This window comes from Ictidomys tridecemlineatus, chromosome 12, assembly GCF_052094955.1.
Source record: "Ictidomys tridecemlineatus isolate mIctTri1 chromosome 12, mIctTri1.hap1, whole genome shotgun sequence".
Lineage (NCBI taxonomy): Eukaryota > Metazoa > Chordata > Mammalia > Rodentia > Sciuridae > Ictidomys > Ictidomys tridecemlineatus.
Window position 1 is genome coordinate 60,486,715 of NC_135488.1, and position 9,132 is coordinate 60,495,846.

Genomic DNA, 9,132 nt, shown 5'->3' on the forward strand with positions numbered 1-9,132 from the left:
GAAAAGTATATTGGAATGAGTACATATTCATATGTCTATGAGGACAAATGTTTGATAGCCAAGTGCTAACACAAGGCCTCTTTGTTATCTATTAACCAATTCTATGGAGTTTCTTTATTCAATTTGACTAAACTTTAAAAATATATTAGAATGAATTCATTTGTATCTTTGTATCTACATATTTATAAAATTTGTATCTACACATGTGGAAAACTATGTGATGCCCAAGCAGTACCAGAAAGCATCTTTATTACTTATCTCTCAAAGAATACTATTACATTTCTTTATTCAAGTATACTAAGTCTTAAACATGTATAAGTGAACACTTTTGTATCTATGTACCTCTCTGTATATATATGTGGAAAACTATTTGGTATTCAAATGGCAATATAAAGCCTCTTTATTACTTACCCTCTTATCAATACTATAGCATTTCTTTATTAAACTATATTACCTTTTCAACTCTGAAAAAATTTTCATCTATCTATCTATGTGTATATGAGAAGAGTATTTGGAACCCATGTAGGACCCAAAGGCCTCTTTATTTTCTAACAATGGTACCAGAAGGCCTCTTTATTATGTATTAGTGAATTATATTACATTTATTTGTATAAGTTTATTAAACGTTGAAAGCATCTGAGAATAAATGTGTATCACTCTATCTATATACATGTGGAAAACTATTTGGTCCCTAAGTGGCACCACTGATCTTAGCAGCTCTTACATTATGTAGCCATAGTAGCGAGAAAACTCCATCTCTCTTTCCCTCTCAAGGAAACCCTGCACTCTCCCCAAAGCAGTGTACTTGGCAGCATTCTCACGCTCTTGTTGAGCCTTCTTCTTCATGGCTTCCCGCTCTGGCCTCTGGTGTCTGGTGATGGGAGTTGATACTACTTGCCCAGGAACATTAGGTTTCCTCCATGGAATTGGTTGTAAGGCAAAGTCTTGGAGGAGATATTGGTTTTGAGGCTTGGGTGGTTGTGACTGGGGCTGGGTCCCAACCCTGGGAACGGGTTGCCAATGAAGAGAAGTACAAGATGATGTTTTGTAGGGTGCAGGCCCAGAAGCAGCAGACCGAGGGGCACTAGGCTGGGTAGAAGCACTCACACCTGACTGAATGGCATGAGTCAAAACGGGGTGAGCTGGCTTGGCAGGACGCATCCAAGATGGGTTGGCAGTAGCTGGTTGGGATGTGTTGACTGCCATGGGTTGAGCTGAGCTAGCAGGGCCAGGCTGGGCAGGGTAAGACCCAGTGGGTCTCCGTGAGGCCAGAGACTGTGGCCTCCTATTGATTGCTGGTCGAGGTGGAGGTTTCTCCTGGGTCAGAAAAGGCAAAGGTACCAATTTTACCTTCCCAGGTGGTGGAGGCTCATCAATGGATGGAGCAGGACCCTCTCCTTCAGCACCGATATCTGGATTCTGGGCTTTGACTTGTGATTTCTCAGGACCCTTAACCACCAGCCATGGTTTCATAGCTGGGCATGTACGGTTGTCTTGGGTACTGCCTGAGTTTCCCAGGGCCCGGGAGGAAGAGAGCCCAGTTTTCTTATCATTCTTCTTCCCCAGTGCGTGGAAAACCTGCACCGACTCCAACATGTGCATGCCGAGACAGCTCCGAGGCTTTTTAAAGGACTCTTGGCAAAGCTCAGGTTGGTTCCTCTTCCGCTTTAGTTTGGGCACCGTTGGCTTGTCTTCTGCCTCGACTTTGTTGCCTGGCTGCTTCCTCTCCTCGGCTTTCTTGGAGTCGTTTGCTCTGGGTCTCTTGGTCTTTTCTTGCTTATGGCCCTTAGCCTTGCTGTTCCTGCTGGATGCAGCTTTCTGAGCTTTGCTCTTACAGTGCTTGGCCGTGTGCACATTGGCCCTATTGCTGTCTGCATCCCTGTGAGCAACTTCTCCTCCTAATGCACACTCTAGGTCCCTTAGCTGCATTTTGGCCTGAGGAGTTCCATGAGGAGACTCTGAGGCTTTATGTTTTCTGTTCCTCACTGGATCACTAGGACCCATTAAGGCACTTGTGATTTCCTGCCCCTGGCTTTTTCTGTTATTGCAGATGTATGAGAATTCTGGAGGCTGTGGCAGACAAAATGTCTGACTTGGAGGTTGCAATCCCAAGGAAGCCTCCATCCCTAGGGAAGTTTCCATCCCTGCAAAGGAATCAAGGACGATGGTAAGTAGGATGCTCCCCCTTCCCAGCTCCACACCTTTCAGGGGAACCACCAACTGTGGAGAAAGCATTTCTATTAGCTCTTTTTAAGGACCACTGACAGATATCTGTTAAGAGTTGCATATTAGTTACAGGTGATCCCTTGAAGTGTTACTTTTGGGCTGGTTCATCACCATGGCAGCATGGGTTTCCGGTAGAGCACTTGTCTCCTCTGTGGGAAACCCAGAAAAACTCTTTCATGAAGTCTCTCGCTCTCATATAGGGGCCTCTCAATTCTCTCCACTCTCCCCAGAATGTAAGAACACTTAACACCATGACCTAGGAGAGGGTGGAGCTGATGCTCATGAGATCAATGTGAATGGTCGGGGGTTTTGGACTCCTGCTTTGGACAGCATCTCTACATACAGAGGTTAAATCCTGCAGTCAATTAAGGGACAATTAAACTGTCACACCCTGATATGTGTTGATGTATTTTTCTAAACCAAAGTAAAATTAGGGAAATGTATTTATAGTGTGGTTGTGTAGCTGGACTGAGTGCAAAAATAGTGAACAGCCGCTTCCTTCCGTGTGCTCCTAGAGGTCTCTTAAATGCATGGGTGGCCATTACGCTGTGCTGCATGCTTGTCTTACAGAGTCTGAAAATGGGGACTGCTGAACAAGATTGTGGTTAAAATCTCAGCACTTGAATTCTAGGGATGTGTGGACCCACAGTTACCAGCTGAAAACTGGACCCTCCTTTCGAATGGTAATCTCATTCCTTCCCCTTTTTGCTGTTTGTACTCACCTTGAAAATGTGTTTTTTCTATGCTTTGAGTGGACACAGAGTAGTAGGTCACAGGTGTAGGGACTGATGGTAGGACATTTGTGGGCTGAACTTCCTTCAGCACTGTCACCATTTCTGGTTGAGGGGCAGTGGCACTACTTCCTGCATATGGCACAGAGCCATAGGATTGCAGGCAGGGGTCATGTTCTCCAGAGAGCAGAGTCCCCAGAGAGTTTTGATCATAGTAGTAGACCTGGCTTCCTTCTTGGTGGGGTAGTGAGAGGCAATGTCCTTGATTTGGAATCTGAGGTAGTGTCACCTGGACGAGCCTACCAGATAGTAGTGGATACCCAGGGATCATGACATTGGCTTTGGAAGTTTTGTCATACTGGAATGTCATAGATAGGGAAGAATCTGCTGTATTCTGGTCAGTGACAGTCATATTAAAGTCCCTGAGTGAGGATGAGCTCTTTTCAGCACTTCCTGGGATATACCACTCAGAAATACTTGGATAGGGGGCAGGTGCCATGGGAGTCTGGTGCTGGCCAGTAACTCCAGACACCATGGCTGTGCTAGCATGTTGATAAAGGTAGGCACTGCCCATGAGTGGCTGGAAGGAGGTGCCACAGGTTGAGGGCAGTAACCATGCTGAAGTGGCAGCTGGAGCAGAGGCTCTGGAGAAGTTGCAGACACTTCCTGTCAGGGAAGCTGCATTGGTCACCACAGGAAGAGACAGCTGCAGAGAATCAGCATTTCCATGTAAAGAAGAATTTTGGAAAAGTTCTGTAGGAAGAAGAGGGTGGTGAAAATATTGATGAGACAGGCAGATTCTTACAATATTTGAGGAACAATATCATCTTAATGTTGTAGTAATCAGGAAGGCCCTCATTCCAATAATCATTGAGAGACCCCAAGTCACTCCATTTAGGATGGCTGCAAGCACTCTTCTGATTCCCTGCCTTTTCTCTCAAATTGGGCACAGAAGTCCCAAGTGGTCTGCTTCACACTTTGTTCTCTAAAAGCATCCTTCTACCTGTCCTACCTTTCCTTTGAGCCTGCCCTAGTATTGACTCATGAATTTGCCCTAGAACTGAAGCATTTTCAAACTCAGAGGAAACCCCAACCTTACCAGTTAGCAAATGAGTACACCAAGGGTCAGGGAAGTGAGATTGACTTGTTCAAAATCAGCAACAGATTATGGAAAGTTTCTCCCTGGCCAGGACTCTTGTTGCAAAGAGCAGAAATCTGGAGATTGAGAAATTTGTTTTCCCCTGTTCATAGAAAATCGTACTGCTATCACCACAGTGATCTTTAGTATCTCCTTTTGTTTTTCCAGGTCACGTGATATTTCCTAGAGTTCAGGTTTACCATCCAAATGATAATTTAAGCGTCAATCTTTGCCCTCTTTCAGCCTAACTGCTGATCCTACATGAAAATGACTACCTGAAATTCAGTTTCTCAAGGAATGCTTCTTGAAAGAAATTGAAAGTTTCTGAGCTTCAGGTTACTCATCTTTAGTGTGGTTATAACAATAACAATAGTGATAATTCATCCATAAATAAAAGCGTCATATTACATAAGATTCATGTGAGGGCTGAGGTTATGGCTCAGCATTAGGGGGCTAACGTTAGGGTTAGCACATGTGAGGCCCTGGGTTCAATCCTCAGCACCACGTAAAAATAAATAAAATAAAAGTATTGTCTTGAACTACAACTGATAAATAGATATTACAAAAAGTTTCCTTTGGAGGGAGTTACAGTATGTTCTGGAAAGATAGAAGCAAAAGTCAAAAACAGCTCAGAACTAAAAGGAATGACTACATAATAATGAACATATCGATATGAGCAAAAGTGAATGTATATCAAATTTGCTAAGAAATGACTTCTGTTATCATGCATACAATATTATGAAAGTGAATGTTTCTCTTTGATTTTAGTGAATATTGTTAATCAAAACAAAGCTCATAATTGAAGGTGAGTTTGAATGCATTCTCAAGCAGTACATATAGACAGAGAAACTATACTAAAAATGTGTGTAATTGTAAGTAAAGTGAACACAAATTTGAAGTAAAGTGAACAGAAATTGAAGTAAAGTAAAGAACAGATGGGTAGCCACGTGGAGAAGGGAAAACTAAAGCTAAAACCCTGGATGAATCTGGGCATGCTGTGCTGGGCCTCTGGTCCCAGCACTCGGGAGCCTGAGGCAGTGGGATTGCAGGAAACCAGGAATTGATAGCCACTGTGGGCAATTCAGGAAGATCCTATCTGAGAAAACAAATAAAATATCCTGGAGATATAGCTTGTGTAGCATGCTTGCCTAGCATGCATGAGACCCTGTGTTCAATCCTCAGAACTGGAGAGAAGAGAAGAAAAGAAGAAAGAAAGAATGAATGAGAGGAAGGAAGGGAGGCATAAGGACCAAGGCAGGGAGGGAAGGAGAGAGAAATGGAGGGAGTGAGGGAAAGAAGAAGGGAATGAGGAAAAAAGGAAGGACGAAAGAAATTTTGTACATACTAGAGAAAAAAACAATAAGTGTAAAGTCATTATTGTTCTTGTTTCTCTTCCTCTAGGGATTACCAACACCAAATAAAAGGCATTAATTCCACTAGGTAGATATTTCAATTGATATAAATACATTTTCTGATAATCCTTTTGGTTATTAAAAAAACAGAAAAAATGCTTTAACAAAATCATAGAAGCCTAGTTTATTATCACATTTAGAGAAAAGTCTTGTTTCTAAAGTCTGAGAAAACCATCACAGTATAATAAAATAACAAATTTAAAACAATTTTTGTCTTTTCTTCTGACATTTTCTTCTCCCTTTTATATTAATACACCCCAGCCCCAAACAATTATTTGAAATGTAGACAAAACAAAAAGTCTTCACATAATTATTTAAATAAACTCGGAATTAGAGATGGGAGCTTGAATTTTTATTCTTATATAGTTCTTTCTTTTGGTTCTTAAATTTAGAAATCATCAATGACTATTTCTATATTGTCTTTTTAGGAAAAGAAAACGTTGTAAAGATGGAAAACAGCTTCACCTTGACAGCTTATATCACAGAAAGGAATGTGTCCTTCTGATGCAGGTTTGGACAAAACATTTTTTAGATATCCCTGTAGTTTAAAAATCAGAACAAAATAGGACATGGAAAATGCCATTTCCCCATCTCTGTCTAGAACCACTTTGCTTGGCATGTTTGGAGGAAGAATCATTTCTAAAACATACTTCTAACATGTTCATGTTCAAACTGTCAACATCATCTGTGTTGAAAGAGGTCATAGAAAAAGTGTAACAGCCAAGTGTGACTTTTCGGATAACCTGCTTACCCCAGTGATACCCTAGTTGAAGTCTTAGTTTCCTTGCTGTTCTGTTAAGCTAAACATTCTCTAAACCAGCCTCTGGGACGATTCACTCTATGCTGTCTGTTGGTTTAAATAAGATCTTTGCTTTTCTTCCACATCCATCTTAACCAACCTCTTTTTCATCGAGAACATCATTCTCTTCATCTCTATAATTCTAACATTTTCTTCTCCTTTATTTTTATATTTTCTTCCTCCACCGAGTTCCTGTTGCCGTGTGCTTAAACAGTCACAAACTTGCTTTCCCAAGAACATCTGCCTCCTTCCAGCCCTGTCCTCGTGCTCCTCTCTCCCTATTTCTTTTTTCACCTAGGTGAAACAGAAAACTCCCAAATATGTGAATGTCCCTTTTATGAACAGCACTAAATTTGAAATACTGAAGTGGAAATCTTGGTGAAGGGAAACTGTTACAGAGGAAACCTCTTGGTTTCCACCCTGCCTAGGTTTTGTCTCTTTCAGTTGAAACAATACAACCATGAAATCTGATTTCATTCTCTATAAACATGCCCCTCAAGATGCAAGAAAAGTAAGGGACCAGAACATGGGCAATCTGTTATCCTCATGTAGCAAATCAGGAAACAGATTTTGTGAGAGAGTCAGATAGTCCAGTTCTATACCTAGTACATGTCAAATTCCAAATGAAATTAGGTGTCCAGATTTCTAGTTCCATCCTTTCCCCTATTATTCTAAGCCCTTTTGACTCCATTAGTAAATTGAGGCAGGTCAAAGTCTAATGAAAAACTTTAAAAAGTTTCTTTACTCACCAGACATGGTCAGAGAAGAGGTCACATCAATTGTAGATACAAAGGATGAGGAGATCACCCCAGAGGATGTGTGGGTGGCTGAGGCTAGAGAATGCATGTTTCCCAGTATGGGGTTCACTGGTCACTGTTTACTGGCCACTCTAATGACTGGTTACTGGTCACTGGTCACTTGCGATGATTCAAATTTGTTTACAACTACATGGCAAGCCTAAGATTCTAGCAGGTGGCAGTAGGTTTGGTGGGAGAATGATGTCACAAACCTGGCCGTTTAAAGGTATGAAGTAGCCAATAGAGTGGTCAGACTCCGAAGGAGAAGGTGGGATTGGGTGGGGGAAATGACAAGAGAGTTGATTGGGTGGAGAAAGTGACAGGAAAGTTATAATAGAAACTCAATGGCTCAGTTCTGGCAGGTGAGCCCTGCAGGAGGGACATAATGGGCTGACCCCATGGCTCCCCTCCCCCAGGCTCTTGTGTTAGGGATATCATCTCTGTGTTCCTCTTAAATGTTCATTAAAATATTATGAATATGTTATAAATTATGCTTCACAGTATAAGAGGTAATAGTGATACGTTACTCTATTAACATATGCCGTTAATATCCCTGGAGATGGAAGACATCTAGTTTGAGCAAGTATAGTGGTTGTGGAACCACAGAAGTTGATTTGATTAGTGAAGTTCCTGCAGTATTCAAGGATTCAGAAAGGGGTTAAAAAGTTGTTTTTTTCCCCCCTAGTTGTAGATGGACCCAATACTTTGATTTTATTAATGGGTCAAGCCCAGTGCCTCATGCGTGCTAGGCGAACATTCTACCACTGAGCCACAATCCCAGCCCTAGGGGGAAGTTCCTTGAGTGCATTTTCTGGGGAATGATGTGGCCCAAGATTCTCTTTAGTTTCTCCTTGATTGATCCCTGCTTTCTTTGGCCTGGGCTGGGCCAGTTTAGACTGGTAACTCTCTTCTGCTCTCCTTCCCCCATCCCTCTTCATTGTAGACATTTTTTCATGGACAAGCCTTGAGTCTGCATTCTTGTACACATTGATATTACTTTATCTTAACTAGCAGAAGCAGGGGTCTTTTTTTCTGTGAGTTGATTCTTTGAAAAATGAACTCTGAGCAATAGCAGAAACTCTAGAGAGGTGGAAGACTTAGTTGACTGTAAAATTTCCCTCTCTGGATTTTTGTTGTGCTCCTTTAACTTATAATTTCTTGAGGACAGCTCCTTGGTCATGTAGACTTTCTGCCATCAGCCTCTTTCATATGTGAGAGGCACTGAGGATCCTTTCTCTCTTCTTATGTAAGAGGATCCAGTGTGGCAGTTACTGTGACTTCCTCCCCCATGCAAACAGCCACTATAGAATCTTGGGCTTCTCACATTCTTTGTCTTGCATGTTTGGGTGGAAGGCCAGGAGAAAAGTTAGAACATTAAGAGAACATAACAAAGTATGGATAACAAAGAAAAGAGAGGTTAACATGGACTTTTAAATTTTAACTTTTTGTTAGAAACAAGTTAACTCATTGAGGTCTCATTTTGTCTTAATCAAAGAGGCAATTAATTTTTTTATTTTATTATTATTATTATTATTATTATTATTATTATTATTATTTTTTGCTGGGGGGACGGGTCCTTGGAATTTAAACCAGGGACACTTTCCCATTACCTCACATCCCCAGCCCTTTTTATTTTTCTTTAGAGACAGGGTCTCACTATGTTGCTTAGGGCCTGATGGATTTGTGTAGACATTCAAAGAGAGGCTTGTGGAAAAAGCATTGTGGTTATGCTGTGCACCCAAGGAAGAGGTGTGTCTGTTCAGCCCAACTTCATCTAAATTGCTTTTGCCTTTGATCCCCTGGAGAGTGTTAGTTTCACCACTTTCTCTTGTAATGCGATAAAGTCAGTCAGGACTGAATTGGTAATAATATATATATGAGTACTGAGCTGGTTTGGGGGAGTACAACTATGGGATTTAATCATTTTCCTTGGTGGTAACCTTTTTTTGTGTGTGTGTGTGTGTGGTGGTGGGGGGGGTTTACCAGGGATTGAACTCTACCACTGAGCCACATCACCATCCCTATTTTA

At 41.6% G+C, this 9,132-nt stretch overlaps 1 pseudogene; it reads right to left on the bottom strand.

Moving 5' to 3' along the window:
• Positions 1–720: 720 nt before the first annotated feature.
• On the bottom strand, positions 721–7,152 carry LOC144368955 (uncharacterized protein C2orf78 pseudogene; annotated as a pseudogene).
• Between the last annotated feature and the right edge of the window lie 1,980 nt (positions 7,153–9,132).